Source organism: Amblyomma mixtum, chromosome 6, assembly GCF_055824585.1.
Source record: "Amblyomma mixtum isolate Tamu chromosome 6, ASM5582458v1, whole genome shotgun sequence".
NCBI classification, from domain to species: Eukaryota; Metazoa; Arthropoda; class Arachnida; order Ixodida; family Ixodidae; genus Amblyomma; species Amblyomma mixtum.
Genome location: NC_143017.1, coordinates 15,196,795 through 15,221,372, shown reverse-complemented (window position 1 = coordinate 15,221,372; position 24,578 = coordinate 15,196,795). Strand labels below are relative to the sequence as shown.

At 47.2% G+C, this 24,578-nt stretch overlaps 2 long non-coding RNA genes across 2 annotated transcripts in view; both read right to left on the bottom strand.

The window, feature by feature from the left end:
* LOC149338269 (uncharacterized) overlaps positions 1–16,466 on the bottom strand; it is a 90,089-nt gene extending 73,623 nt beyond the window's left edge. Inside the window, exons 1-2 of the long non-coding RNA XR_016283427.1 lie at positions 15,774–16,466; positions 15,547–15,611 (exon numbers count right to left, since the gene is read on the bottom strand). This is a non-coding gene — a long non-coding RNA (uncharacterized LOC149338269). The remainder of the gene's footprint in view (positions 1–15,546; positions 15,612–15,773) is intronic.
* On the bottom strand, positions 330–11,636 carry LOC149338270 (uncharacterized). Its single transcript, XR_016283721.1, has 4 exons — positions 11,433–11,636; positions 10,309–10,402; positions 9,690–9,765; positions 330–592 (listed from the first exon to the last, which is right to left on the bottom strand). It is a non-coding gene; the product is annotated as an uncharacterized LOC149338270 (long non-coding RNA).
* Positions 16,467–24,578: the final 8,112 nt, after the last annotated feature.

The window sequence follows — 24,578 nt, the reverse complement described above, 5'->3', positions numbered from 1 at the left end:
CAGCCCAGATCTTATATTACTCCTTCCAAAGGAGTTTCACGTGTTTTCAATGTATTGTACTAATTTTCTTATTTCACATATTCTTCAGAGCAAGTTGGTCATATGTTTTGCAGGATCCACCTGCGCTACATCTACAAAAGAGTAATGAGCAAAAGGGATTATAATCTTTGAGTAGAATAATTTTTGCTCATACAACTACTTTATGGCTACACTACAGTTTGCACATTAGTATGGTGCTCTGTCTGCGTTGGGAATAACAATGGTTCAAGAAATAATGACACAAATGTACAACACTGATAACTTTTATTTCTCAAGTCATTGCTGTGATTGCTGTGGCTGCCCAAAACACGCTCGGGAGGCGCTCGCTAGGATCAAGCCCCATTAGTGTCTCAAGCAGCAGACAAGCCCGCTTTGTTTTTGGGGTGTACTTGACATTAAATGCCAAGAACACTGCCAAAAGCAAAGTAAACCCATCTACCAAATCCACCGCAGTGAGCTGTAAGCGCTCAAAAGAAACTAAGATGCTGGATGATGCCGTAGCTTGCTCGGCTGAGTGAAGGAGCTTTGGCTATGAGTGCATTTCACCGGGTGCCTGCAAACATGAATGAAAATAATGCAAGTAAGAGTCAATTCCAATGCCCTTTTCATACTATCCTGCATATAACCCCATGAAAAAAAAGAAAGAATACAACTAGAATGTACTGATCGTGTGTGTCATGTCGCCACTAGTGTGTACCTATATTGTGACCAAGTGCAGACACCTTTCATTGCAAACCTTCATTCAGAGCTACAATTTTATGAAGCCCAATACAATTATCACTAAGCTAGTCCTTTCAAAAGCTGTGTGCATGTAAAACAAGCACATATTTACCAAATGAAAATTTTAACATGAGCAAGCTCTTCTGCAAGTATCATGATCAGCCTGACTACGCCCACTGCAAGGCAAAGGCCTCTCCCATGTTCTCCAATTAACCCTGTCCTTCGCCAGCTATGTCCACCGTGTTCCTGCAAACCTTCGCCCATGGAACATTTTGCTGCTTCCTGCTACGCCTGCCTTCTCTTGGAATCCACTCCGTTACCCTTAAGGACCAGCGATTATCTTGCCTTCGTCTTACATGCCCTGCCCAAGCACCCTTCTTTCTCCTGATTTCGACTAGGATGTCTTCAACCCGCGTTTGTTCCCTCACCCACTCCGCCCGCTTCCGATCTCTTAACGTTACGCCTATCATTTCTATTTCCATAGCTCGTTGCGTTGTCCTTAACTTAAGCTGAACCCTCTTCGTTAGCCTCCACGTTTCTGCCCCATAGGTGAATACCGGTAGGATACAGCTGTTGTATACTTTTCTCTTGAGGGGTATTGAAAAACTGCCATTCATGATCTGAGAGAACCTGCCATATGCACTCCACCCCATTCATATTCCTCTAGTTATTACTCTTCATGATCCGGATCAGCGGTCACTACCTGCTCTAAGTAAATGTATTCCCTTATCACTTCCAGTCATTTCTAAAACCACACCTATTGTGCTTGACGGTTCTTGTCACATAATACATTGTGCAGTTTAAAATATAGGGTAACCTTGAATCGGGAAAACACTTAAACCAATGACAGTTTTCTTGCTGAAGAGAAATGGCTGTTGCAATTCCTGTTTCTCAGATACCATTAACTGAATTTCATGCTCTAAAATAGTGAAGGAAAAATTCAAAATTTTTCATCTCAAAGAGGCAGACAACAAATTTCAGTTTGGTTTGGGTTGGTTTATGGGGTTTAACGTCCCAAAGCGACCCAGGGTATGAGAGACACCGTAGTGAAGGGCTCCGGAAATTTCGACCACCTGGGGTTCTTTAACGTGCACTGACATCGCACAGTACACGGGCCTCTAGAATTTCTCCTCCAAAGAAATTCCAGCCGCCGCGGCCGGCATCGAACCCGCGTCTTTTGGGTCAGCAGCCGAGCAAATTTCAGTTGCACATTTTTTTTTTGTTTTTAATGATGCATAAGGCATTACTATGCACGGATAACCACACAGTATTCGCCTATGACTGCTAAATAATTTGTAATTAAATATTTTCTCTCTCCTGCTTCACTTTTAAAAACTGAGCAATGGCAATGGCATCAAAGGTCAGTATAAGCCAGGGGAGGCATGAGGAAAACTGCAATATAATTGCGGCTTCGTCATTCATTGTGATTCCGACTCTTAAGGCAGGCTGGCTTTAGCATTGTAACTAATTAAAACGATGAAGTAGCGATATAGTAGCTTTTTTGTGCCTTCCATAACCTATACTGAACATTGATGTCATAGCAATTGCTATGCTATTGAAACAGGGAAGAAAAGAAATCTGGTTGTAATTCTTGATGGAACAGCGCAAAACATCGGGACAAGAGACAAGCGCTGACTTACAACTGGTTTTTATTTCGAAGAAACATTGCTTCTTATACCTTCTTCACCCTCTCAAAAAACACATGCGTCGCAACCATATCGTTCAAGCGTCCACAAAAAAGCATAAGACAAATAATCACAGATATTTATAATCACATTTTTAACATGTCAAATTCTTTCTTAGTCAAAGCAACAGACGGCGTGCTGACACAATCGTCGCGCAGACTCGCTATCGAAGCTGCCTCGATTATTTCCCGGACTAACTGGTCTTTGTGATTAGCCAAAGCTTTGCATTTTTGGAAAACCGGTGCACAACTAGTTGAAGGGCAATCTCTGCAATGGATTCCCAGGTTCCTGCAAGCTTGCTCGAAATTATTTTTGTGTTCTAGCAGCCTTTCATTCATGCACCTGCCAGTCTGCCCAATGTACTGTTTACCGCAAGTCACTGGCAACGAATAAACAAGGCCTTCGGTGCACTCCACAAAGGGGGTTCGATGCTTTATCGTGCATCCCTGCTTCTTTTTGGTCGGATCGGAGTTGACTCGTCTGCACAGACTTTTGAGTTTATTAGGAGCAGTCATCACTACATTCACGCCAGCTTTTCGACCTATGCCTTTCAGGCGATGGGAAATATTGTGAAGATACGGAATTGCTACTACCGGCCTCCTTTCTTTCTGTTTCTGTGCATCATCTTGCTGCTTGGGCCTAGTCTGCATCAGGTGCTTTTTCATCTGCTTGGCAACAGATACCAACAGGTGCGAGGGGTAACCCGAGTTGCCAAGCCGTTCCGCCTGGCGAAGAAAGCTCACATTCATTTTGTGAACACAGGATTTCCTCAAGGCATTCGTGAAGCACAAGTTCACAATAGCCCTCTTGGTCAGCTTAGAGTGAGCTGATTGGAAGGGCATTGGCGCTTTCTCCGCTCTGGGCTCATAGGCCCAGCAGGCGTGCCCTCTAGTGAACTCAAGTCTCAGGTCTAAAAACCTGAGTGACCCTTGAGCAGGAAGCTCGTGCGTGATAATAAGTGGCTGCAAAGCCTGCGCAAAGCGACCCACCTCCTCCATTACTGCTTCTAGCGTATTCGCCCTTTGGCCATCACAAAGAACTAGGTAGTCATCAACGTACCTAAATACCTTTTTAACACTAGTACCTGCAAGGGTTACGTTCAGGAACCTGTCTTTTCGCGCCAAGTACAAATCACTGAGTAGAGGCGCGATACATGAACCAATGCAAACACCGCGTTTCTGGAGATACACTCTTTCCTCCCAACAGACGTAAGTTGACCTGAGGTACACTGCTAATAGCTCCAGGAACCCTCTAATAGACATTCCGCAGGCGTTTTGAAATGCAACAGCACCATGCGTATCTATGCATTCTTCTACAGACACCATCAGCTCGTCATGCGGTATGGAATAATACAAATCTTTTACATCAACTGAGCATGCGGCAAAGGCACTGCTAGAATTGTCAGTTAAAAATCTAGCTATATCGTCCGAAGATTTCACCTGAAATGGGTCGTCAATTGTTAGTAGTTTTAATTTTGCTTGCAAGAAGACACCAAGAATCTTTTGCCACGTCCCTCCCTCAGAAATTATTACCCTCAAGGGCCAGTCTGGTTTGTGAGTTTTTACAGTGAAAAACGCGTCCAAGTTAGACTTCTTGCAAGTTTTTATGCCTCGAAGGAGGTAGTCAAGTTTAAGTTCTTTGCATAGCTTCATAGCAGTTACCTTTGCTTTCCTAATAGCTGATGTCTTGTGCTCGTCAAAAACAGCTGATGGTTTCTAACGCCTTAGTTTTGTGCAAGTCCTTGGAAATCACAGCAAAGCCCCCCTCTTTGTCAGAGGTCAGCAACGCAAGGGAATTAATTGTCTTTCAAGTACCTTACAGTACGTCCCACTGGGAGATTCCTCTCGCAGAGCTGGTAGCGGCCAACGACGTCGGCTCCGTCTGAAATACACCTTGCACTTTCCGACTCAGGGCTTGCCTTGGCAACGCGCCGCCCCATGGCAAGAAGCTCCGGTGTTGTCTTCTTCGGTTGGATGGCAAACTTAGGCCCAAGGCTAAGCACCTCGCGGACCGGTTGTGGCAGAACATCCACACCAAGCGTGTGGATCTTGTTTTCTTGGCTTTGTTCGGTCATGCCTCTTTTCCTTTCATTGTAGTCAGCGCGCAGCAAGGTGCAAGGAAAGTGCAAGGTGTATTTCAGACGGAGCCGACGTCGTTGGCCGCTACCAGCTCTGCGAGAGGAATCTCCCAGTGGGACGTACTGTAAGGTACTTGAAAGACAATTCCCTTGCGTTGCTGACCTCTGACAAAGAGGGGGGGCTTTGCTGTGATTTCCAAGGACTTGTACAAAACTAAGGCGTTAGAAACCATCAGCTCTGTTTTTGACGAGCACAAGACATCAGCTGTTAGGAAAGCAAAGGTAACTGCTATGAAGCTATGCAAAGAACTTAAACTTGACTACCTCCTTCGAGGCATAAAAACTTGCAAGAAGTCTAACTTGGACGCGTTTTTCACTGTAAAAACTCACAAACCAGACTGGCCCTTGAGGGTAATAATTTCTGAGGGAGGGACGTGGCAAAAGATTCTTGGTGTCTTCTTGCAAGCAAAATTAAAACTACTAACAATTGACGACCCATTTCAGGTGAAATCTTCGGACGATATAGCTAGATTTTTAACTGACAATTCTAGCAGTGCCTTTGCCGCATGCTCAGTTGATGTAAAAGATTTGTATTATTCCATACCGCATGACGAGCTGATGGTGTCTGTAGAAGAATGCATAGATACGCATGGTGCTGTTGCATTTCAAAACGCCTGCGGAATGTCTATTAGAGGGTTCCTGGAGCTATTAGCAGTGTACCTCAGGTCAACTTACGTCTGTTGGGAGGAAAGAGTGTATCTCCAGAAACGCGGTGTTTGCATTGGTTCATGTATCGCGCCTCTACTCAGTGATTTGTACTTGGCGCGAAAAGACAGGTTCCTGAACGTAACCCTTGCAGGTACTAGTGTTAAAAAGGTATTTAGGTACGTTGATGACTACCTAGTTCTTTGTGATGGCCAAAGGGCGAATACGCTAGAAGCAGTAATGGAGGAGGTGGGTCGCTTTGCGCAGGCTTTGCAGCCACTTATTATCACGCACGAGCTTCCTGCTCAAGGGTCACTCAGGTTTTTAGACCTGAGACTTGAGTTCACTAGAGGGCACGCCTGCTGGGCCTATGAGCCCAGAGCGGAGAAAGCGCCAATGCCCTTCCAATCAGCTCACTCTAAGCTGACCAAGAGGGCTATTGTGAACTTGTGCTTCACGAATGCCTTGAGGAAATCCTGTGTTCACAAAATGAATGTGAGCTTTCTTCGCCAGGCGGAACGGCTTGGCAACTCGGGTTACCCCTCGCACCTGTTGGTATCTGTTGCCAAGCAGATGAAAAAGCACCTGATGCAGGCTAGGCCCGAGCAGCAAGATGATGCACAGAAACAGAAAGAAAGGAGGCCGGTAGTAGCAATTCCGTATCTTCACAATATTTCCCATCGCCTGAAAGGCATAGGTCGAAAAGCTGGCGTGAATGTAGTGATGACTGCTCCTAATAAACTCAAAAGTCTGTGCAGACGAGTCAACTCCGATCCGACCAAAAAGAAGCAGGGATGCACGATAAAGCATCGAACCCCCTTTGTGGAGTGCACCGAAGGCCTTGTTTATTCGTTGCCAGTGACTTGCGGTAAACAGTACATTGGGCAGACTGGCAGGTGCATGAATGAAAGGCTGCTAGAACACAAAAATAATTTCGAGCAAGCTTGCAGGAACCTGGGAATCCATTGCAGAGATTGCCCTTCAACTAGTTGTGCACCGGTTTTCCAAAAATGCAAAGCTTTGGCTAATCACAAAGACCAGTTAGTCCGGGAAATAATCGAGGCAGCTTCGATAGCGAGTCTGCGCGACGCTTGTGTCAGCACGCCGTCTGTTGCTTTGACTAAGAAAGAATTTGACATGTTAAAAATGTGATTATAAATATCTGTGATTATTTGTCTTATGCTTTTTTGTGGACGCTTGAACGATATGGTTGCGACGCATGTGTTTTTTGAGAGGGTGAAGAAGGTATAAGAAGCAATGTTTCTTCGAAATAAAAACCAGTTGTAAGTCAGCGCTTGTCTCTTGTCCCGATGTTTTGCGCTGTTCCATCAAGAATGAATAACCAACATGCCCAAGCTGCTGTCCTGGTTGTAATTATTTAGCGATTGGAGACGAATACTATGCAACAATTCTATGTATACGAATGCCCAGCACGTCACTACAAAGAACACACATAACCAAAAATTTGGTGTTTATACTCATTTAAGGTAATACTAATACCCGCGCAAGAACACCACAGCCATGTGTAAACTTTTTGCTTTCATAGTAATAAAATCTATCCAACGACAAGTTAGGCGCAGCATGCCTGCTCTTTATAAATATGCAATACTGACAATGTTTGACACTAGCATTTGGCATGAACGAGATAACTGTGATTACTTCGCACATTACGTGCCAGTCCATACTATTATGCACAATTTAGATTTGCAAATGTAATGTGTAATTCTCTCTGACTGCCACGTTAGTGCACTGCAAACCAATGAAGTTGCCTTGCATTTGCAATGTTCTCACTACTTTTATGCAACACTGATCACTTCAGTATATCTGCATCGTTTTGTTAGACGGCCACGGGATAGCTAGAATTAAGGCTATTTTATGTGATGGAAACCATTGACTAGACAACAAAGAAGAAAAGCCTCAACTACTGTCCTGGTGCTGGGACGTCTAATAAGAGCTCAGAAAGACTCGGTTTCAATACGCCAAACCCTCCGCATAATATTAGCCTGTGCGAAAATACCCCACCCCACCCTAGCTTAATTTCTGTCCACATGCACCAAGGCTCACTGCACCTGTTATAAATATTGCCCTAGATATTGCAATCAAGCTGTCCGTGTATGCATAGGCTATCTGTGCATCGAGAAAGAAAGAAGTTGTTAGGAATGTTTCACACCAAAAACAGAAAAAAAGGCAGCCTGTTTCTCAGAAACAGCTAAGAGCATGAAATGGTGTGTCCAAAAAGATTAGGCTGCTTTGTACTTATTTATGACAACGAGAACTGTCAGAGCTGCGCTTTCAAAAATTCAGGAGCTTTGTGCACAAACGTAGCTTCCGTATGCACGTCTTGCAGCACCAACGCTTCCGAATTGAAACGACCGATGAATATGCACAGGAAAAAGCAAATAGAGAGCGCTTGAATTTAAAAGAAAAGCTACCTTGCACAATCAGAAATTTCACAACAGAACCTTCCAAACAGTGACGTGTACTGGTTGCGGTATACCGAATATATACCTAGCAAATAAGTGTGCGCTTTGTTAACGAGCGGGATTCTGTGGCGGCAATGCTACAGCTCCAATTCCGAAAACCTAATGCTGCAGAAATTGAGTTTTCAAAATACGTGCGAATGCACGATACACTTTTGCACGCATTTAGAACTTCCAGTAGTGAAACACAGACAACGAATCTTGTGTATGCGTCTTCCTTGGCTGGTAAAAAAATTCTATAAGTCTCCAGTTTGCCTGTGTACTCCACAAATTCTAGGATCCCTGTCCGCTACATGTCAAATTTCACTGAAGCGAAAGTAATACAACCGACAGCTGATGATCTGCTAGGGCAACAGGATTTCAAAAGTTTGAGAAGGGCAGTGGGAGTCCAATCCAGGTGGAGTAATGAAATTTGACTAGTAACAGACAGGGATCCTCCAATCTGTGGAGGACACCGGCAAATTGGAGACTTACGGAGGAATTTTTTTACCCGCCAAGGAACATGCATACACAAGAGAGAACCACAGAGGACTACGGCTTTTACCAGCTCTTGTCCTGTGCGGTTCTGTCTTGTGTATGCGTCTTTTTTGGCTGGTAAAAAAATTCTTCCATAAGTCTCCAATTTGCCTGTGTACTCAACAAACCGCAGGATCCCTGTCCACTACTAGTCAAATATTTCAACTCCACCTGGCTTGGACTCCCACCGCCCTTCTCTGTGGAGAAAGGGTGACAGCAGCTGGCAAAGGACAAGGTTAACTGCAGATCAACTGGGGAAGCATTATCCTGCACTGATTTTGACGGCAGGTTCACAAGACAAACAAAATCAACTCGAGGAGCGGGGTGCACATCATGCGACTGAATGTCAATGGCCAGTGAAAATGGCACCAGCACTGTGGAATGCACATGCAGAAAACGAGACGCATTTTTTTGTCAACTTTGAGTAGCAGTCTACTGCAATTTTAAAGAGCAAAGCTCTCAAGTATGGCAACACTGGCACTTTTTGTTTTACTGGGGTGAGGGTCGTCGTGAGGGTTGAAGTCCATATTTCTTTTCCATCCACTGTGTTAATTGCGAGCTATGTTTACCTAATAGGGGCTGGGCATCTAACATCACCGTTATTTCTTTGCAGCAGTTAAAACAATACAGCATACATTTTATAACATGCTTAACGAATTTTTGGGAGCAGCATGCTTTTACCCTTCTACTATTTGTTGCTACTGAATCAGTTTGGCGTTGACAAAAGATCTGTAATAAGGAGTAATTACTCATTGGCATCCACTCGAGCACAGCCAAATGGCTACAAAGGAAAGCTATACAGCTTTCACAGAAACTTCGTAGTTAAAGAAAGATTCGTCCTGGTCCGGTGTTCGAACTCAGAACCACCACTTCACAGGAGCAGTCGCTCTATCAATTTGTCCAACCTGGACGGCAAGCTTATGGTAGGGCGAGAGCGAAGTGATCAATAACTCGAGTGGGAACTGTGTTGGTCCAATGTTTTAGGACCCCTAAAACATTGGACAAACTCAGTTCCCGCTTCATGTTACCTCTAAAACATTGGACAAACTGAGTTCCCGCTTCATGTTACAATACTGAGTGACATTTTGGTCTATACACCAGAAATACCGGTAAAGCATCATGATAGAACACAATGTTTTTTAAAGGGATAAAGGAATATGCTCGTCCTTTCAGAGGGCACATATGCATAAGAGGCAACATGTGTGAAATAGTCTCTGCACGTGAAGCAGTGTAAATTCCATTATGTTAACAGCAGCAGTCAAAAGCTTCATGAGCGACTATTTCATACAGATCATGTAATTACATTCATGTAATTCAGGATCAGATTCATGTGATTATACAGGGAGGTACTGCTGCTAAGTGCACGTAGAGCTCTGCATGCATTTCTAAACCCGGCTGTGAGCCTATGTCTACGAAATTTTTCTAAATAGGCAGGTAAGGTATGCATCACTGGAAAACAATACCTACCACAAACAGCTGAGGAGAGATAGCACAGCCAAAAGCTGGAAGCACGAATGGCCCAGTAGATACTGGCAGCTGGCAACTGCAAATAAATATGTCAGAGCAACTGTTGTCAGTGGCCGTAACAATGTCATGAATGACAAGAGAAGAAATTGTCTACTGCTTCATAAATTAGAATAAGGTAGTAACATAGGAACACAAAAAGCAATGAGAGGGCCCATGACAAAAGAAATGAACAGATTGTATGTGATGCACCGATATACATTTTTTCAGTAGATTTACATGACTGTCACACCCGCATAGAAAGATGAGCAGGCTGGAATACCACTATTTTTATGCATGATGAAAAGAGCGTAACTATTCGAATATAGCATGCACAGGATTTTATTACTACTAGGGTGCTTTGCAGCAGCACCGAAGGTATTTTTAAATTGAACGTAGCGACCAGTAGACCCGTCTGCTTTGCACAAATGATGAGAGGATGGAAAAGGCATGCATTCATTAGCAAGAAGCACGATATCTCACATCACAGCATGAAACGAAAATTGGTATTGCATTTAACAAATCTGCACAGAAATAAAAACTGCCTAGTGGCAATGCAAGTAAGAGCAAGGGAAAAAAATACCGAAGAAAACTGGTGAGTGTGGTGCAGGGAGGTCTGTGGGTAGGGTCTCGTGCCTGGGAATAGTTCCGAGCGCGGAGAATCGCCGGCAGCACAGCTGGTGGCACTCAACCAAGAATAAATAAGAGAAAGTGAAAATCAATAACAAACCATCACCGATATAGCGAACGACTTGAAAGCGGGCCGCACAAACGAGGGATATAGCAAAAAGCTTGAAATCCTAAATAAGTGCGCAGTTGCATCCCAAACAGTTCTCAAAATCTGAAGGCGAGGAAGCATCGACACCTACACCTCAGGGCAGACGCAAGAACGATCTAACTTTGACATAATACTGTGTCAAATTCTGTTCCATGGGGAAGCACAGATAAAAATTTACAAATGACTAGGCAAGGGATATGCCCCAGCCTTTTACACGCGATCATTGTCCCCGAAAAAATTGTATGACAAATATTAAGGCGTAAGCACTAATCCCACGAGTACACACACTGAGCACTGTCTGTTGGCAGCTGGCCTAGCGCGAGTGCTCTGTCGCGCGGCACTGCCGCTCATCGTCATCTTCTAAGCAGCACAAATCAATCCGACGGGCACCAGCCGCGAGGCAACTCGACCGTTGTCAGTTCCCTTGTCTGTCCGCAGCTGGCCTAGCAAGAGCGCTCTCTAACGTGGCACTGCACGCTCATCATCCTCTCCTACGTAGCACAAATCTATGCTATTGGAATGTAGTAAACTTTGTTGTTTCTCGCAGCGCTAGCAAGCGACCGCATAGCTCTGTTGTGATAACTGGTGGCATTTTTATTTACCGCGGCACCCGAGTACTAAACGCAGATAGAGACTATGGAGCAACAGTTGCCATGCGGTCTATACGCCCGTTCTTTTCTGGTAAAGGCCGATGCACACGATTTTCCGTTCGCCCGCTGCCGCGGCCGACAGCGCGCCTCTCAATGTGGTGACGCATGAATACGTAGTGCGCGGGCCGCGGGCGAACGGACCGTCGTGTGAATCGGCGTTAACGCATTATAGCTGAGGCAACCGCACGCAGACTGCCTGCACTGTCATCCCTATATAGGCGCACACTAATAACGCGTGCGAATAGAGATCAGAAGTAAAGAAACGTACACGGGACTCACCGTTCAGACGGCTCATCAAGGCTTAGCAAAACCGCACATTCTTCTTCGTTGCCTCTCCAGATGACAAGAAGTCGTAGCGCTACCTTTCTTCAGGGCTTTACCCGTTCAAAATCACCAGTGTTGATAGGGCGTAATTCTCGTCGTTGGTTTCCAAAACACACTTGTGTTCTTCATACACGTCCACCGCACGAGCACTCAAACAATGCTACGAAAGCCCAAATAACACAAAACGTGACCAAGGGAGTGACACTCTCATAGAGCCAATGGGGACGTTTTTTTTCGAAGGCGATGGTGGCGGCACCTGGGAGAGGCGGTAAACGCATCAAAAATCCAATATGGCGGCGCGCGTTTAGGCGGCTGGTTGTGGCCGGTTGCTCGCGCTACAGTGCACTCTACTCGCGCGTTCCTGGTGCTGGCGGCCGCTAGCTAAATCCATGCTTTGTAAATACTGGTGATTAACTGATCCCGCGCTGCATTCACGCTTGATTTCCTAAGTACTTACGGAATCTGCTCACTCGCTTTTGTATTTCGCTGTGTCTGTTGATGTAGCATGGTGCATGGTGGCAAGCGGCGCCACTGCTTAGCAGCTGCGCTCGCTAGAGAACGAAAAGCGTAAATGGTTTTGTACAAAGAACAATTTATTAAAAGAACATCAGCAGTGACAATCGATGTTCAGAAAGTGATTTTAGGCATCAGTGACATTGCAGTATCAGTAACAGGCATCCTAAAAATCAAAATAAAAAAACGCCATTATGTAAACCTAGAAAACATTAGCGCACAGAGAATATATAGGGAATAAAAAAAGGTATCAGGATAGGCACAGCATACATAATAAAATGCTACATGACTGAATATAGGTTTGTACGCGACTTTGTAAGAGATTTAGGTAAATAGCAAGGAAGTAAAACATCTGACATGTATTGAAACGCAGGAGTCTGTGGCTATGAATAAACACACGCAGAGGAAGGCAGCGAAAATTTTCAACCTTCGACTCGTGCAGAAGAAATCACAGTGTGTTGGTCTAGGGACAACATATAATATGCTGCAGTGCTAGTTCTTAGTATAAAGACTCCAAGAAAAGCTCACTGTGTGACTCGACATGACGCCAATGACGCTGCTGCAGTGCGAATGTCGCCGACGTCGCCGTTTTCGCTTGCGCGGCTGACCGGGCGTCGTCTGCTTGTCGTCTGCTGCCGCGTTACCCGCGTTGTCATCTTCGCAACTAATTTCTTTGATATCTTATTTTTAATACCTATGGCTGGTTATAATTTAATTCACAAGAATGTTTTTATTATTGATAGTGTTCGAAAAATTTCACTTTTATTAGGCTTAACTGCAGCCGCGTTTACCGCCGATACCAGGATCGCTGCAATCGTTTCGACCGTGGCGCCATCCTCGGCGCGGACGCGCAACTTGCAACATGCCACAGCCCTGACGTGACGACGGCTGCAGTTTTGCTTCGTTGAAAAAACCTACAAATGCGCTTTTTTTATTACTAATATTTGAATTGTGTTCGCAACAAAAACAAATTATATTTTTTCATTTTATTTCTTTATTAACTGCGAATACCAAAGCGCTTTTAGATACTTTTGCTGACATGTCGTTTGTAGAAGCTGCGATCCTGTGATCCCATCCCCGGGTGTCCTAGCAGACGACGGCGCAGACGACGCTGTTGACGGAATGCAATTTCGATTGACGGCAGCGAAAATCCCTTAAATGCGACAAAAAAGGCAAAGAAACGCACCGTATCGCAAACTGGTCCATATCAAGGATATGTTCGACGCGAGCGGTAGGACAAAGAGCAGCTGCGATGCATTACTCTACGCGACACTGGCATGGTCGACGGAGATCTACATGAAACAGAGCTTAAATGTGACCCGTACAAGCGGATTACTGTGATATCAACTGCGTTACGGAACTACGACGATACTTGCTTCACACTTTAGCTTGTATGCAACAGCGGCCCGCACTCGCCGCATCCTGTTCGAGTGTACTTTCACTAGCAAGAGCCCACATGCATGGAAGCCGACAGAAGCAACTGTCTTTTCGAGTTCAGATTGTTCCGAATAATACGAGCAGCTTACTTTAGGACGTACTCGAATTCAAGTTCTCAGCCTGTGTGTCACGTATGGTGACGATGGCGTCGAGGACGAGCTTAAGAATCGCCTTAACGTGGCCGCAACGCAGCCGGTATCCCAAGCATTCGTGCGCTAATTGTTGTTCACCTGTACTGCGAACGTGCGCTCAGTCGCAGGCCAGCCGCTAGCTGCTCGATTTGCCAGCCTTGCGAGTACAATTCGCAAGTTTCTGAGCCAATCTTTGAGCGAGCCGAGCTTTCAGCTATGACGCTGCTCGCGAGCGCGCCGCGCGACGAGCTTCGGCCTGCTCCCTGGCTGCCGTATTCGTAGCTAAGCCTAGGAGGTTTCACTTCGATGCCAGAGCTGAGAGCGCTTTGAAACTGGCTAGCGCTGAGGTGCTACTCTTTGCATTGTAAGTACGTTTTATTGTGAACTATGTCTCGTAGTGAAATAAAGATATGTTCTGGTCCACCCGAACGGTGATGATGGCGTCGAGGACGAGCTTAAGAATCGCCGCAACGCCGCCGATATTCCATGCATACATGTGTGCTAAATTTGTTCACCTGTGCTGCAAACGTGGGCATAAAGGCTCGCTCAATCGCAGGCCAGTCGCTGCTCGATTTTCCAGCCTTGCGTGCGCGATTCGCAAGCTACGGAGCGAATCAGTGAGCGAGCCGAGCTTTCGGCAACGACGGCGCCCGCGATCGCGCCGGGCGACGAACTGTGCGCTGCTCGCTGGCTGCCCTTGTCGTCGCTAAACCTAGCCGATTTCACATAGATGCTGTAGCTGAATGCGCTTCGAAACTGGCCAGCACTTAGGTGCTACCCTCGGCACCGTTTTACTCTGAACCCCGCGTCATAGGGAAATAAATATATGCTCGGTTTCCGCGACCCCTTCAGGAGCGGAGCTATAGCAGAGGCCAGGCGAACTCCAGAGCAGCAGCAAAGCGGCTATGGGAGGAAATTTGTATGGCTGTTATCGCTTCTACCAACAACTCGACATTGGCTAATGATACTCTATCCCAGAGCTTTGGTCGTGAACAAACAATACCAGTGCATTTTTCTGACGCCGGCATCCAGGCTGGCAGGCCGGCCCCGAGAAGCTAGCGCGCCCTTACGATTGTATGGCCGTAAGGGCGGAGGAGTAAAACAAGCACTGAACTCCCTTGGGGTATGCAGGAGTGGAAATGCCATTTTACTCTTTTGTCAAGAGGAGTGAACAGGACCTTTCACTCTTTCGCGTTTGTAGAGAGAGTAGATTGAGACCTGCAGGAGTAGCGAGGCTCTTTTACTCTTAATGCAGGAGTAGCAGTTCTTAGAGTGTAAAGTGTGGTCACTGATGTGTGGTTAAGATGTTAAGCTTCGCCTCTAAGAGTGCAACGCGACAGCATCTTGCAACGCTGCCAGGGAGTCCATAGAACGCCATTGCCCATTCGGTTCTACGCCTGGCTCGTCGGTAAATTGGGTTTTGAGGAAAGGAAATGTGTCTCTCATATCTCGGTGGACACCTAAACCTCTCCGGAAGGGAAGGGAGGAGGATGGGAGTGAGCGAAGACACCGTATTCACTAGACGCGCCTTTGTTCATTCCAAACCCTCCAGCTGGCATGGCGGAGTGGATAGCATGCTCATCTCGCACGCCGAAGACCGGGGTTCGATTCCCGAGCTCGACCAATTTCCTACTCCGTTTTATTTATTTATATGGCCTGACTAGAAAAGTTAATTAGTCTAATTGGGTAATTAAGCAATTAACTAAGCTCAGTCCCACTTACTTGGAACATCACTATACGATCCCTTCAATTGGTTACTAGGCAAAGTACAATTGGCCCCGTTTGAAATTCGCGCACTATGACGTCACGGCCGTTTCGACCAACTGAAAAGCGTGACATTTTCTGTCGACAACTGCTGTTTACAACGATGAGGCATTAAAGGCTTTCGCCTTAATAATTGAGATTAGTGCTTGAGTTGAAATGTACAGCAAAGAGGAAACTGAGCATGCCAGGAATAACTCCTGATGTAAACTGGTAAGTGAACTCACCTGCACAATACGGATGCCAAGCTTTCGTTGGAGCTCTTCTCGAGCTGTGGCTTCTGTCTTGATGCCTAGTAAAACACATTTACATGTTTAACTTAAGAGCAAATAAACTGTGAACATCGGTTTATGTCCAAGCTTATGGCAGCACAAGTGAATTTAGTGTTGGAATGCCATAACTAAGCACTCCAAATGTTTCTTTTAAACAAATTTTTGTGCTGTTGGAAACATACCGTAGTGCATTGCAGCACTTGTGTATGATGATGTTCTGCAAAGGCAGCTCTCTCCAATCCTTCATCATTCTTTTTTTGTGCGTATGGCATGTGCTTTCGTGCTGCTGATGCGAAGTCGACGTTCTTCATGCCATCTGAAAATTGGCAAATTTGAAAATATGAGTCAACAGAATGTATATGAAATGTGTCGGCTACCTTTTACTGCACTTTAGTTTCATACCGTGAGCAGTTTGCTTGGCCTACGGTGTGGAAGCACTTGTCACGTGGTGCTTCTTTCAGTACTACTTTTGTTTTGTACATATGTGCCCTTTCACGGTCCATTTCGCTAACAAAATCTTTTACTTCAGTTGTTTTGTCATCGAGGACATTAAGATACCTTTAAACAGGCCGGTGCGACATTGACTGCAGTAAATCCTCTAGGATTTCCTTTTCCACAGTTTCTGAGACTTTGTCAACAATGTCATCTAGCAAGATCGCACAAATGACATCTTCAGCGCTTCGATTTTGCAGCTCCAATATTTCTCTCAGTGGACACACTGTGTCCGGATAGCTGAGAACGATATTTGGGTCAGCTGGTTTGGTATCAGGAACCCTGCTGCCCTGTCCTGTTATGGAGAATGAGACAAGGGGTAAGGAAGGTAACGATTCACTCATAAAATGGAAACTGCCGTTTAAAGGTGTGGCACATCGGATGCCTAAAAATACTTACGAGGGAAGAGGTCCAAGACATCCTCTTCTAAGCGCCTCTTGGGCTTTCCGCTCGTTTTTCCCCACTTCTGGGGCTCGCTGGTGCATGAATTTACTTGGTGGTCGTTCACATGGAGGCACACCGCAGCTGCGTGCTTGCAGTTAGCTGTAATTCCAGCTTTGCAGGAGCATCGCCCCTCTCGAACAAGCAGCTCCTGCTTTTCCTGGCACGACCACGACAGCTATGAGAGTCAGAAATAAAAGTGACACAGCGTAGACACTTGCCGTCTTCTTAAAGAAGGCTTCCTCCCGAAACTTCCCTCTACAAATTTTCAGCTACATGTCATGTGGCACGGTGTACATTTTTTCAGCTAACTCCGTCTGCCCCTCCCACACTATTCCGTGCGCGCGTACAAAGCTAAAATTAAGGCGAAAGATTTGGTTAAAGGCTTCATTATTTAAAACACCCAGTACAATGTTGTGAGTGCGTTTTTATGCCAGCGCAATTACGCGAACGCTCCGCGTGCTCGATCCCACAGCTACGACAGCGCGCCTCTAGCTCGGCACCCCTGACGGTGAACATCGCGTTCGCGGAGCAGATTTTACGTATTTAAGTCTGTAAATCTAACAATCGCGAACAAAAAAATAAAGTGCAGGCATGACATTGCAACTGAACGAACAACGAGACACCGAGAAAAAAAGGCGAACAATATGTGTGGCTTCTGAGCGCTTACGTCCAGCTGCCTCCCAGCCAAGTCAGCGGGTGATGTTCTAAGGGATGGAGTATGTGTGTCTCGTACTGTCCCAAGCTTTATAGCGGGTATTATGGTTTGGCCGCAAAGAATTTCTTCCCCATGACGCTGACGTCGTTCCCGAAAGTGCACTATTAATTTCTTCAAAAATGACATGTGGAAACAATTCATTGCTATATGCATTCCGACAACGGAGAACGTCAACGGAGTGCACCGCTTCGTTTCGTAGCTAGTGCTTATAAAAACGTTCAGTTATTTGAGCATATAACAAATGGACAGGCTTACCTCAAGGTTCACGTCGTACACAACGTTGTCGCTGACTTGTGACACGCATTTTCCATTCAATCGGGCTTCGTTGTTTTCAATTACCTGCTCTAAGGAGTGCTCATGGCTTACAAGCCTTTCACCTTTGATTAGGTTCGCTTTCCTGATATAGTTGTCGAGCTGGCATATCTTTTTGAACCCGCACTGCAGCCGGATCATTGCGGCGCGCGACAGAAGCAGCGCGAGACGTCTGCACGTGCGCGGAAGCGAGAGAGCGAAACATGGAGGAAGGAAAAAAAAATTTCCCTTCCTCCAAGGAGCGAAAGGAGAAAGCATGAACGGGAGCCCAGGTGGAGCGCCACGTCTATCCCCAGTTTCTTTTTTTCTGCCAGAGATGGCGCTCCCAGTCAAGAGCAGCAGCGGCGCTCGACGTTCCTTTGGGTCCCTATGCTTTCTGTGTCCTGTGACTACTACTACGTATTTCTTATTTTGCGCTGCTCTTCCACTATGCATTATCAACCCGGCCGGTCGCTACAAATCACGCCACACTCCTTTTTATAACTTTCTTTCCCTTTTTCATTATGCCTAATGGCAAACAGCTCGAATAAAAAAAAAGAGTACTAAAATACTGTATAATTATACGCATCATTCTAGCCATGAAAAGGGAACCCAGTAGAGTTATTCGTATTGCTATCTCAAAGAAAAAAACGCAGCACTGCTTTCTTGCTCATCTCAAGTTCAAGAATAGTAGCACAGGTAACTGTGAGGATCTGTGGGAGATTGCAGGTCTTATTTTAAACAAACACAAAAGTACAAACAATAAACGAGGCGGCTTTTATAGGAAAGGATACCAATTTCATTATGAGAGTGAAAAAAGGAAAGAAACAAGAGAGCAAGGCAACAACGCACGGGCAAAACACACGGGGGAACAGAACAAAGTGCTTACGAAAAATACAGGAAAAAAAAAAATTAGGAGTCACTTTGGCGACTAAAGTGGTGCAAGGCGAAAGCCTGAGTACAGCATTCTGCCACGAATGTGGTTGTGGATGATGATTCAAGTGCTGCCAGCGAATGACGCGTCCATTAGCTGTCTGCGTGTGTTACTGATGTGTGGTTAACATGTTAAGCTTCGCCTGTAAGAGTGGAACGCGACAGCGTCTTGCAACGCTGCCAGGGAGTCCACAGAACGCCATCGCCAATTCGGCTGTACGCCTTGCTGGACGGTAAATTTATTTTATGAGGAAAGGAAATGTATCCCTCTCGCATATCTGGGTGGACACCTGCACCTCGCCGTAAGGCAAAGGGGGAAGATGGGAGTGAACGAAGACGCCGTATTAGCTAGACGCGCCTTTGTTCATTCCAAAACCATTCAGCTGGCATTACGGAGTGGCTAGCGTGCTCGTATCGCACTCCGGAGACCCCGGTTCGATTCGCTAACTCGACCAATTTCGTTCTCGGTTTTATTGATTTATGCGGTCTAACTAGAAAGGTTAATTAGGCTATTTCATATTTATATTATTGTATTTCTATCCATCGTGTTCTGTCATTCACCTGTCAAATGTTGGAACTGTCTAGGATGTTCGACACAATGTATATGAAACGAGCAACGTCGAACTGAGTGGGGAAGTGCGTGGTGGTGGAGCGAACGCGGCTTCGTACTTATCTGTTTTTTCAGCAGCGCCTTCTTCCGCGGACGCTGTTGTCGCTGCGACGCGCGTCCTTCTTTTCTTTTTCTCTTTCTTCTGACCTCTTCATTTTCCTCTCTCTTAATTAGGCTAATTGATTAATTAAGAAATTAACTACACTCACTCCCACTTACTTGGAGCATCACTATACGATCACTTTGATTGGTTGCATGGTTACTAGCCAAAGTACAATTGGCCCCATTTGAAATTCGCGCACTGTGACGTCACGAGCATTTCGACCAATTGAAAAGCGTGACATTTTCTGTCGACAACTCCTGCTTACAACGATGAGGCATTAAAGGCTTCCGCCTTAAAAATCAGAGGAAAGTCACACTACTTGTCTCTTATTCGAGCAACGAGCGGGGAGGACTGGCTGGGTGTCGGGCAGTCAGGGAGTCTCTGGGCGTTCCAATGTTGATGCAACGCTACCGCAGCGTCGGCGTCTGTGGGCTCCCAGCACGGTTCCCAGGTCTGGTATCCCGGAAAAGTCACGTAGGCGCCAGAAGCGGCCTGTGTGGAGCAGCTGACGGATGGACGGAGAAGAGTGGCGCCTGGGCCTGGTGGTTGAGGCTCTCGACGATGGATGTCCAGGTCTGGTGGCCCGGACGTCTGCGGCTAAGGCCCAAGCCCGGAACTCGGGGAGCCAGCAGAACTCGTCCACGTCCGTCGCCCACCGCGCTCTTCTCTTCTCTGCCCCGTAATCCTCTTCGACCTGTCCCGGCGTACCCCTCCGCACGCGCTCCTCGTGCTTTTTCTTCTTCTCCTCACGAACGCCGCTGGGTGGCGCTATGTCCTTACAGTAACTCGCGCTCACCTGTGAAATACGATCCAAACTAGCGATCTCTTGAAACTAAGATTTATTCAGATCACGCCGTTGATATTTAGGGCTTGTTGTATTCCATAGAAAGCGCCTCTATTTAGTCATCGCGATAAGGTCGCTTTCCTGGCGGCACGGGAACCAGGGCGGCATGTTCACATGCGCAACTGGCACATTCGCATGCCGGCTCCTGCACGGCTGGTTCTAGTGCACAAACCCATCAAGAAACTGCGGGACCTCGCGGTCGAGACAGTCCATACAAAACGCATTCATTTTGCCTCCCAACACAGCCGCGTTCGTCAGAAGTGTTTGCTTGCTCACAAAAAGAATTGGCAATGGCTTAGCTCTACTATGCTAGGATATGCGTAGCGTAAGTGGCTAACTCTAACTATCATAGAACTGCAAGTGTAACTCAAATGAAAGCAAATTTAAACTTACCGGATCTTTCAATTCGTCGAAAAATTTCCCGTCGATGCCTATTTCACAAAATCTACCATTCAAACCATCATCTCAGAGATACGTTGCTTGTACCACCATCTTACATTTCATCCCGCAGCGACCACCAGTTCAAAGTTGGCGTACCCAGCAGTCGCACCAACTTACACTTCGCCTCTTTTATCCCCAAGACTGCTAAGGAATGGAACCACCTTCCCGCTTCCATCGCCTCCATTACAAACGCCGACTTGTTTAAAAACGCTGTAATTGATTTTACATTGTAGTGCTGCGTTACCTGTTCTGTTTTTGTTGTGCACCACCCACTCCTCTCTGTAATGCTTCGGCCCTGAGAGTAAATAAATAAATAAATAAATAAACTGCCAAGCGACAACCTCGGGGTCGGCGGAATTGAGGTTTTCCAGTATTTTCCGCCGACTGGCAGCGGCTTGATTCTCTTTAACCTCCATGAAGAGCGGACTTCATCAACCGCATGTCCCGCGCATTATATAAACACGGTGCGCCCTCCTCGCGCATGCGCAGTAGCGCGCTGCAGTCGTATACAGCGGCGGGCGCACGCGGCTCCAGCCAACACCACCTAGAAGACTGCTCCAGCGCGTCTCTCGTGACGTTGTGACGTTCCCGCCTGTCGGGGGTCAGTCACAATGCAACACAGTTGTTTGTTGCTATCTACGGGTTCTGCTGAAGCGAGGAGAAATGAGCCAACACACAACGCCTCCGAATCAACCTAATTTATTCTCACTCTGCCTGAAGGTGAAACTGGGAGTTCCGCTCACCGCTGTCTTCCGCTCATCGCTGTCACCGCTGCCTCGATCTCGGCTGCTCTGGCGGGGGTGGCGCTCAGCCTGGTGGCGGTCCCACGTTTCGGTGGCTGTGACGGGTTGTGGCGTCCGACTTCTTGGGCGTCTCGGCTGGCGGTACTCTGACGGGTTGTGGCGTCCGGCTTCTTGGGAGTCTCGGCTGGCGGTCCTCTGACGGGTTGTGGCGTCCGGCTTCTTGAGCGTCTCGGCTGGCGGTCAGTTTGCAACGGATGCCCTCGGGTCCGGCCTCACCGACTCCAGACCAGCGCGATCTGCTTCCGTCCACTTCGCCCGTCACTGCCCGTTCTCCTTTGTCTCTTCTGTCTCCAGCGCCTCTCTGAGGACTCTTTCTTTCCTTCGGTGTCCTCCTCGCCCAACGGTTTTTGCCGTCGCTGCTCATGCAGCCGACCAAGGGCGCCCGCCGATTTTTCCACGAAGCCGCGAAGGCCGGCGGTGCCATTGGGGATGTGTCGAAGGGGATCAGGTGTCTCTCGGAGGGCGACGGTTCTCCTAAACCAGCGCGTCGCCTCCGCTGCTGGGAGCCCTCCTGGTGCTAACTTGCCGGCCTCCCTCGCCACCTCGAGCCATTAGTAAGGCCGTCGCGCTGCAAGACAATGCAGGCCAGTGGGCCCGCGAACTCCGGGAAACTGTTTGTGCCGCGAGCGTTCCGGCCTACCCTCGGCGCCGCAGGGTGCCGGCCTCTTCGCGAATGCGGAGCTCATGTTCAGCCGAAGACGCACTCCTCTCGAAGTTGACATATTTATGAGGGTCACGGCTGTCCTCTCTCTTCTCGCATCGGAACCCGGGGTGGTCTCTTCCAAGAACCGCGGCTTGGACACGCGACCACGGCATTCGAAAACTTGGCCGTCAACGGACAAAGGGAGTCCTCCCTTAGCAGCGGAAGAGAGCAGCTGCCCGGGGAGAGTCTGTTTTCCAAGGGCATGGGGCCCTCTTTTCTTTTGGGTTAACTTCCCTTAATAAAGACCCAACTCCTAGCCTTCTCCGAGTCCACAGCCCGTACCTCGCAACAAGGCCGTCTGCAGGCGTGCATGCGCGCACACACAAACGCACAAACGTGCCTGTCTCTGCGCCAAAAGGGGGGGGGGGGGGGGGGGGGAGTTGGGGACGCGCTGCAAAACGGGCCGCAGGGATGCGTGTGGTCGCGCTGGGCGCCCCGCGCGGCCTCTCCTCTTTTGCCCTCTGGCTATTTCGCACGTCTCTGTGTTGCACCCGCTGCATTCCACACAACCGCCTTCGCTGACGGGACAGAGCGATAATTTTGAGCCAGACACAGTGTCCGTGGTGTTCGTCGATGGAGAGAGTTCTTTTGGGCCATGCCTAGGCCTCCCGTACACAGTCCTTCACAACGTCACGCGGCTGCCGCGCATGCGCAGTATGGTCGGCGTCGAATACTGGAGGAGAAAAACTAGCAGTCTGGTTCGCCGTGCAGCTGTATTGAGCGCGGTTGAGCGTTGCCGTTGGAAGAAAGTGACAATTTCTGCAGCTTGCAGTAGCTGGGATAAGAACAGCAGAGAAGAATATTCCTAGGAGGGAGAAAAAATGCTCAAAAAAGCAACAAAACGCGGAGGGCCCCTCTCAGACTTGTGTCCCCGCTCCACAAAAAACAGCCTGCAAAATCGCATGCTGAACGGGACACCTTTAGGAAGCATATTTTGCTGGCCAAGGACACAAAAAGTGAAAAAGCATCTTGGACAGAAAAAGTGCAAGACGCTATAGGCGGCCAACGAAGGGGGAAAAAGTTGATGAATAGAAGTTATGAGTAGCAGAGGGGCGATGTGTGGAATGAAACTAGCGGAGTGTTTGCCAAATCACATAGGCAGAGTGAGAAAGCGGCGGCGGAGCAAGAAAGAAAAGGTGCGAAGGAGAGGGAAAATAATTAACAGAAAAGTAGGAATGGAACAGGTGAAATCAGGCGCGAAAAAGCCTTCACATTAAAAGCAAGTGGTCATTCTAAGCAAGATATGTAAAGAAGAAAACAAACTACGGACTACGATGAAATGCTTAATGACCCACGTCTGACGACCGTCCAGGTTTGCGGAAAAAAACGCCATGTGAGAATGGTGGAGGGAGAGCTGACGCTAGCCTGTCGATCTCTTGTCGAAGTAATTGGAAAGGCTTCCCTCTGGTAAGGCGCGGTTTCCATTTTTTGTGTTAGAACAGTTTTGAAAGGATGGCACGCACTCGCAATCCTTGCTGTGAACGTAAAGAGGTCCGCTGACCACTCCCTTCAGCGGTAATGTAGAGACGGGTTAGCATGGCATAGATTTTAAGGCGGAAGCCTTTAATGTCTCATCGTTGTAAGCAGCAGTTGTCGACAGAAAACGTCACGCTTTTCAATTGGTGGAAACGGTCGTGACGTCACAGTGCGCGAATTTCAAACGGGGCCAACTGTACTTTGGCTAGTAACCATGCAACCAATTACAGGGATCGTATAGTGATGCTCCAATTAAGTGGGACTGAGCTTAGTCAATTGCTTAATTACCGAATCAGCCTAATTAGCTTTACTAGTCAGGTCATATAAATAAATAAAACCGATTAAGAAATTGGTCGAGTTCAGGAATCGAACCCCGGTCTTCGGCGTGAGAGACGAGCATGCTATCCACTCCGCCATGCCATCTCGATGGCTTGGAATGAACAAAGGCGCGTCTAGTGAACACGGTGTCTTCACTCACTCTCATCCTCCTCCATTCCCTTCCCGCGAGGTTTAGGTGTCCACCGACAAATTAGAGACAGATACATTTCCTTTCCTCAAAAACCAATTTACTGACGAGTGAGGCGTAGAACCGAATGGGCGATGGCGTTCTATGGACTCCTTGGCAGCGTTGCAAGACGCTGTCGCGTTCCACTCTTAGGGGCATCAGTGACCACACTTTAGGTCAAAAAAGTGCCCCCCTGAATTTTGTGAGACAGTTACTGCGTATTTTCCTTTCCTCAAATACAATTTTCATTTTCTTCATTACGGCGCCTCTTTACCTATCTGCTTTCACTCCCACTTCCTCCCTTCCTCTACGGTGCGGTTCAGGTGTCCACAGAGATGACAGAGAATTACTACGCCATTTCCTTTCCTCAAAAAGCGTTGCGTTGAAAGGGCAAGGCATCGCGCTGAACGGGTGGTGTTCCGTGGACTCCCTGGCAGCGCTACAACGCGCTGTCGCGTTCCACTCCTAAAGGCGAAGCTTAAGCGTCATTAATTAGCAGTTAATCAGTGTTCAGACATTAATCAGTAATTAACCATTAATTAGTGATTTGTCATCACTTAGCAATTAGTACTCAATTATATGTGACGCCACCGGTGCCACAGAAACAGCGAAGGTGGTGCGGAAAAC